Genomic DNA, 8,258 nt, shown 5'->3' with positions numbered 1-8,258 from the left:
AAAGTAGTTTTGAGAGGGTGTCATTGTATAATTAAATACAGACTATTATTTTCAAGTGTGCCAAGGGGAAAATTCTGTTCTTTGGTGACTTTATAAATATGTAGAGGTAGTCTTGATTTTAAACCTCTTCAGAAATACTTTAAGCTTGTTAAACGTTGACAAACGTAATGACTTCTTTGTCCGAGCTACTCGGACAAAGTGTTAAAGCATGATTATTTGGCTTTTTAAATGTGGTGGTTTCCTTTTGCATGCTGTATTACCTGCACTGGACAAGAAATGAAGTAGTCACCACTTTATGCTTAACGTGAAAACTTTTATTAACTATATGTGTATTCTGTTTTTATAAAGGTTTGTATTATATGTATAATATATGCGTAATCTGGATTATATATAATTATTTTACTATTAATTTTGTATAACCTGATTTGGCTTACATATAACTATATGCATAATACAATGACCTTTCTCAATCCTTAGGTAGATGCAACCATATGGATGCCTAGTTTTGAAGTGTAAGGATCTTGTAAAGTTAATGATTTATGTAAATGGAGTCCCCTCTCCCCCATTCTAGTTGCACTATTCTTTATGCTCAGTCTGGTTTGGATAATTAGGGTAAGTTCCTCATAAATATGAGTTGCAAGACTTGTTTTGTCTGACAGTTGCTCTTAGCCAATTAAAGTGCTTCTATTTGCATAGTTTTTCTGATTTTTTCTTAATTTTTTTCTTAATAAAATGTGTACCATCACATAAGGGGGCAGCCCAAATTCAAATGAAGTGTTTTGGGGTTTTTTTGTTTCTTTTTGTATGGTTAGCATGAATTTCCATTCCTTTTAAAATGTTAAATGATAATTCAGGGCCTGAACCCCTCAGTTAAATAGCTAATTGAATAACCCTACCAGTAACTTTGACTGATTATGTATCATTTGTATATATATGGCTGACTTTAGTATCACAGTGATGTAAGTGTGGTAAACTGAACCCATTGCTATGTAGCACCTTTTTATTCCTAGAATGATTCAAGACCTGATTTAGCAAAGTACTTAAGGAGGTACTTAATTTTAAACATGTCAGTTATGCTTATTCTGTTTGGCTCAGCACTTAAACATGACTTCAGTAGGTAGAGAGTTTTTCATATTTGTAAACCAACTCCTTAAATATTTGGAATACATCCATTTTTTGGGTCTGTGCTGATCATGTTAATCTCCATATGAGCAGCCCCTGATCCCCTGCTTTCTTAGTGCCTGCAGCCATGCAAGAGAGTTCAGAAATACAAAATTAATCACTTATAAATGGTTGGAAAAACATGTGCATGTTGCAGCTGTTTCTAAAATTAACCATAATGAGGCACAATTAACACTGCCTTTAGTGTTTGCTTGCATCTTTTTGAATTTTTATGGGCAAAGGTAAAGTGACTCTGAAGTGACCTTTGCCTTGTTTCTGTACAATGTGCATTCTTATGGTTCTCTGTCTACAATTATGTTATTAATGTGCTCTGTTTTAAGAAAATATAGTTAACAAATTCCTTCCTTCCCCCCTCTTTTTTTTTTTTTTTTTTTTTTTTTTTTTTTTTTTAGAAAGAAGGGATAAATGTGAGGACGTATCTAAACTGAATTTTCTGTTGTAGTTATAATTGAAGATATTTATACTCATCCAATTTGAACTAGTTGTCTTATTGGCAAATAAGATTACAGAATTGTCTAAACTAACCTACCATTTTATAGCTTGTTTAGAATTTTCTATTATAAAATAGGTGGGGGGAATTAAACAACAAAGTAGGTTTATTTTAACTTGGCTTAAAAAACAGCAAGCAATGAAAGAAAAAAGACTAAGCACTTAGTTATACTTAAATCTGCTGCTGAGATGTACAAAAATAGCTAAAAAATGTACATGACTGAAAACGTCAGTAGTTCATTTAAAATGTATTCCAAGCATTAGCATCGTTTAATTTAACCAGTATTTCCCTTGAATTTTATAACTTGCTTGTGAATGGTGTTCATAGACATTATAGATTTAGATTTCATAGACTTTAGGGGCTGGAAAGGACCTCATGAGATCATTGAGTCCAGCCCCACTGCCATAGGAGGGAAGTCTGCAGGGATGAAACGATTCCACCAAGATAAACATCCAAATGCCTTTTGAATAAGTCCAGATTAGGTGCTTGTACCACCTCTGGGGAGAGTCTGTTCCAGACCTTGGATACTCGGGCTGAAAGAAGTTCTTCCTTACGTAGAATCTGAATTGGCCTTCTAGAAGTTCATGGCCGTTAGACCTACTTATCCCTTGGGGAGCCCTGGTGAACAACTGTTCTCCCAGATTCTGATGCCTTTATATACTTATAGGGAACCACCAAGTCCCCCCTGAGCTTTCTCTTCACCAGGCTGAGGAGTCGTATGTCCCTCAGCCTCTCCTAGTAAGGCTTGCTCTCTTGGCCTTTGATCATATGGATGGCTCTCCTCTGGGCTCTCTCAAACTTATCCACACCCCTCCTGAAGGGGGGGGCTCAAAACTGGATGCAGTACTCCAGCTGTAGCCTCACTAAGGCCAAGTAAAGCAGGAGAATGATGTCCCTAGTTATTTCTTGAGATGCATCAGTAGATGCATGCCAGAGTTTTTGGTTTGCTTTGCTTGCCACAGCATCGCATTGGGGGCTCATGTTCATCTTGTGGTCAGTCAAGGACCCCCTCTCCCAATCCCTTTTGGTCATGGTGCTAGCGAGCGTAGCACTGCCGAGTATGATGCTGGTTTTTCTCTCAAGGTGGAGTACCTTGCGTTTCTTTATGTTGAATGCCATCAGTTTTTGGTCTTCCCACTTGGTAAGTGTGTCCAGGTCAGCCTGTATCCCCAGCCTGTCCTCCAGTGTGACTGCCTTCCTCCATAGTTTAGTGTCATCCATGAACTTTACCAGTCTGTATCTGATGCCCGAATCCAGGTTATTAATGAAGATATTGACGAGTATCAGCCTGAGCACTGAGCCCTGGGGGACTTCACTTGTAAATTTGCGCCATGTTTATTTTTTTACCATCAGCCAGTACCCTTTGGGTCTGACTCCAGAGCCAGTTCCCCAGTCATCGGACCATGAGATGGTTGAGGCCACAGTTCCCCAGCTTTATCATAAGGACATCATAGGAGACCAAGTCAAAGGCCTTCTTGAAGTCCAGATAAATGACATCAACCTCATTTCCCTTGTCCAGGCAGTGCATCACCTGGTCATAGAAGGAGATGATGTTTGTCAGGCAAGACCTTCCAGTAAAAAAACCATGTTGGCTGTCATTCAGGAGGTTACCTTCAGTTAGCCTGTTGCAGATGGATCCCTTAATAATTTTCTCCAAGATCTTTCCAGGGGTATCTGATAGCTGTACTTAAGTGGGTAACAACATAATGGATAACTCTTTTGAGCAGTTAGCTCCAAAGTATTTGAGGTATGGAGTGCTAAGTTGAGAGGAAGTATAGCCCTTTTGGGATAGCAGTAGTGTGCCCTTGGGCAGGAAAGTTGTGAAAAGTTAAGGATGCACCAGCAGCACCAAACTGGCTTACATTTTGAGTGGTGCTGCAAATTGTGACAGAAGTGCTTACTATTCATAAACTTGTACTGTCCTTTGCACGGCTCTTGATCCAACTCCTTTCACTACTATCCTTGACTACGGGGCACTCTAGGATGATGACAACACGTCTAGTTACAGTGAAATCAGTGAGACTACTCATGTGATGAAGTAGTTGTTGTATGTTCTAACCAAAGACAATACAGCTTTAGAAAAACATGTTCACTGACAATGGAAACTTCTCATCACTTTTTTATGATTCATTCCCACAGTATCTGAGTATTTTATAAGCATTAATGAACACCTTTGAAAGGAAGTATTTAATTACTACTTGGCAGATAAGAAATGAAGGCACATAGAACAATAGAAATTAAGGGCTGGAAGGGACCTTGAAAGATCATTGACTCCAACCCCCCTGCTCTGGGCAAGAATAATGCTGAGATGGAAAGACACCTTGCTGGGATCATTCAAGTCTCCTTGTGAGGGACCTCCAAGGTTGGGGACTGCACCACCTCCTTGTGAAGTCTATTCCAGATTCTGGTTACCCTTACCATAAAGAAGTTTTTCTTTGCATCTAATATGAAACCACCCTCTAACAGTTAATGGCCTGCCATTGCTCCTTGTCCTCCCCTGAGGCACACCTAGTGAATAGTTTTTGTTTGTTTGTTTGTTTTTCTTTTCTCCCGGCTCCTGATATTTACCCTGACATACTTATAGAAGTCCCCTCTCAGTCTTCTCTTCCCCAGGCTGAACAGTCCCAGATCCCTTAGTCTTTCCTTAGTTTTTCCTTGTAAGGTTTGTCCTTCAGCCTCTTGATCATTAAGATTTAAGGTTAAAAACTGCAACATGGAAATTCTTCCATATTGCTGCATGGTATCATAGTAGACACCCATGTGTATTATCAATAAGTTTGTTTCATCTTTGATCTTTGATCATTAGCTATTTGGGTCAGGGATCACTTTATTTTTTGAACAGCTTAAATTATTTTAGTCTGGTCTCTTAAATTTGGAGTTTGTTATATCGTGTCATACTTTTACTTGCATTATATGAGCTGAGTGAACTATGTTAACAATGTCCTGGTGGGACAGATGGATGGACAGACAGACACTAGTAAGTACTTAACATTAAGAAAGGTCAACATGATGGGACCTCACACATGATACACAGTCACGCCACCTGTCATGCCATACATGCATGGCAGGAAACATGCACTGGCGAGAAGCAAGCTCCCATGGCTGGGAGCCCCCTCATTTGAGGGTCTTCCAGCCACGGAGGCACTCCATACACCCCGAAGGCTGGGGGATCATACCCCACAACTGTGGGGTTTGTGCACCCCTGGGGCTTCTGTGATCCCTCACCTTCAGGTGTTTCACATACCCCTAGGGCTGGGGGGGATTGTGGCAGCCATGACCCTGCAGCCTTGAGGGTTTCATGCACCCATAAAGTAGCTACACTCTGGTTGGCTAATGGGACGCAGCTGGGTTCCAGCATCTGAAGCTGCAAGACCCAGAGTCAGCAGCTGCTGGGGCTGAGAGTTCCCTTTGTTGCAGGACTTCCCGGCCAGGGTTGGGCATGATATATACTACAGGCCCATCTGCTACAGGTCTCCCAACCTCAGGGGAGACCCTGCTATATGTGCAAATTAAAGTTTGATAGCAACCAGCTCTAAAGTTAGTACACATTTTTGAAGTCTAACTTTATAGCTGGTTGGAACTTTTTATAGGGTGATAGGTACTTTGCACATGTGGCTGGCCTCAAGGTAGTTGTGCAGTTGACCAGTTAATTGTGTGATACCTGTAATGTGCAGAGGGGGCCGGGCCTTACACTACAATATTATCTTTAGAATAAAGCACCATCCGCTGTGCATTTCAGCTTGTAAAATGGAAATGACTATTTTTTGCCATATCTTCAGAATTCTTGCTCCTGGTTTTAGAAACTCTGAATGTGTTTCTTTTTGGAGTCCATTTTTATTGTTGTAATAAATCCCACAGAAAAATGGACTCTTACAATGGAAATGACACTAGGTCTTTAATCAAAACAGGAAGAGTGGTGGAATATTATAAAAATGGATAAATACTTAAAAGGCCATATCGAATGACAGAACTCCAAAAGACTGCTTTCTAAACACTAAGAATCCACAGCATAATTGCATGTAGGAGACAGCTCTGAATTCACTAGTCAAGGACACTTACTGATGCATACCCGTTTTTCTATCAATTTTTCTATCTATTTGGGGCATTTTGGATCTGATTTTCCGTGTCATAATGTTGGACGGTTTTTTTTTCTAAAAGAATTTCTCCTTCCTGGGTTCCCATCTCTGCCCTGTGATGCTTTAAAGATGCCAGTGAGTCCCTCCTCTGCCTCCCGTATCTTTTTGAGGTAGAAGTTTGCTGGGTCAGATTAAGACCATGAGAGCTCATTAAAGAAAATGTATAAAGGGTTTAGGTGAGACTGTCTGGAGATGGTAGATGAAGGCATTATCAGGGTCTGACATTAAAATAGGAGTTCCAGAGTATGGAATGGGCTTCCAAGGGAAGTGGTGCTTTCCCCTAGCCTGTTCAAGAGGCGATTAGATAGGCATCTGGCTGGGGCTACCTAACTCCAGTGCTCTTTCCTGCTTGGAGCAGGGGGTCGGACCTGATGATCTATCAGGTCCCTTTCGACTCTAGACATCTATGAAATCTTCCGTTTGCATACCATTTATACTGAAGCTAGGACAGAGCTTGTTGGACCTTTCTAGAGGCTATAACTGTTAGCAACTATTGCCACCAGAGCTAAGAACAGCATTAGTAATTAGCTTTAATCATCTCCTAGGCTGCTTGATTATGTGACAAAAAACAAACAAATGGTGCTTTAAGCTTGGCACACCCCTGCGCCAAGCACAGTGGATGCCCAGAAGGGCCTCACATAAGTTTGACCTGACTTGCCCAATATCTGTATAGATCAGGTGCTTCAGTGGGACTTCTTGGCAGTTTTATCTAATAGACGATTCAATCAGGTTTAGATAAAGCCACCAAAAAGCCCTGTTGAAGCATCCGATCTATACACATGCTGTGGAGCTGGGTCAAAGCTGCCTCTTCCAGTAAAGTGCTGGGGGTTTTTTGTTTTTGTTTTGTTTCATATCTGTCAGCACCCCTAATCTGTACCCTTTTTTTTAGGCACCAGTGTGAAACTTGGATTGTCACAACCTGAAATGTGTACCTGAACTTTGTCATCTAAGTGGTTTCTTCATGTAAAGGCAACTAGCTCATTCTTTTGTAGTACAGTTAGAGGAAGAGAAAAGGGGAATGGTAGAGGTGGACACTTTTTGCCTGGTAGCCTAGTGATTAGAGGACTTGCTTAGGAAGTTGAAGAACCAGTTCTAGTTCTTCTTTAGCCCAAGGACAGTTTTATAATCGCCAGGCCAGGGGCTAAGATGGGTTGAAGGCAAAATCTGTTGAAGCTGAGGTCACTGGAAGGGGCTTAATGTAACTTAACTGACCTTCAAGCTGTTGGCTTGCATTTGTGTTGACTACCAAATATGACCCCTCTGAGAAGTTAAGTTTGATGGCTCCTAATTTGTGAGCTCAACAGCCAGAGATAGGTGCCAAGATGCTACAATGGTGACTTCTAGGAATGCAAAACAGAGTAACTGGCATCTAAGTAGCTTTTCCAGTGAAAATGTATGTACCCAGAAGTAAGTCTGAGCTAAGTGGAGTTTCTCTAAATCACTGCCTTTAACTTAGGTTAAATTTCGGTGAATATGTCCAATTTAAGACTCAGTTCTTTTTTTGTGCACGTGTGTGTATGTGAACTCACTCTCAGATATGACAGTAAAGGAAAGGAGGTTATATAAGTATGTAGAATTGATGCAATGACCCCTCTTGCAGATGTTACATCTATCATACATTACAAGTGAGTTTACAAGGCCAAAAAAGCAAACTGCTAAATATTCACCTTGTTTATTCCACTAAAAAAATGGCTGATCAGACACGCAAATGGTGGGTCTGTATTATAGGTTCATAGACGTAGGGTCAGAAGGGACCTAAGCAGATCATCAGGTCTGACCCCCTGCCCTGGGGAGGAGGAATGAATACTGCGCTTATATGACCCCTGGTAAATTTAAGCTCATATGACCCAAGCTAGGTAATTATCAAGCCTCCTTTTAAAGACCCCTAAGGTAGGAGCCAGCAGTACTTCCCTTGGAAGCTGGTTCCAGATCCTGGCTACCCTGACTGTGAAGTAGTGCCTCCTGATATCTATCCTGAACCTACTCTCAATCAACTTGTGGACGTTATTCCTTGTTACTCGGGGAGGTGCTCGGGGAACAGGGTCTCACCCGTTTCGCTCTGGCCCCCTTGGTAAGTTTATAGATGGCCACTAGATCCCCGCTCAGCCTTCTCTTGTGAAGGCTGAACAGGTTCAGGTCCTGTAGCCTCTCTTCATGGGGTCTGCCCTGCTGCCTCTGATCATGTGAGTGGCCCTCCTCTTGACCTCTCAATGCTGGCCACATCCCTTCTGAAGTGTGGTGCCAAGAACTGGATGCAGTACTCCAACTGTGGCCTGAGCAGTGTCGCATAGAGGGGGAGGACCACCTCCTTGGATCTGCTTATGATGCATCTGCTGGATACATGCCTTACTGACTGCCTTACTGTTCATAGATTTCATAGACATCAGGGCTGGAAGGGACCTCGGGAGATCATCGAGTCCAGCCCCCTGCCCAAAGGGCAGGAAGTCAGC

Source organism: Crocodylus porosus, unplaced genomic scaffold (genome assembly GCF_001723895.1).
Source record: "Crocodylus porosus isolate Cpor-Errol unplaced genomic scaffold, CroPor_comp1, whole genome shotgun sequence".
Classification (NCBI taxonomy): Eukaryota; Metazoa; Chordata; order Crocodylia; family Crocodylidae; genus Crocodylus; species Crocodylus porosus.
The sequence above is the reverse complement of the archived record's forward strand: the minus strand, read 5'-3'. Positions refer to the sequence as shown.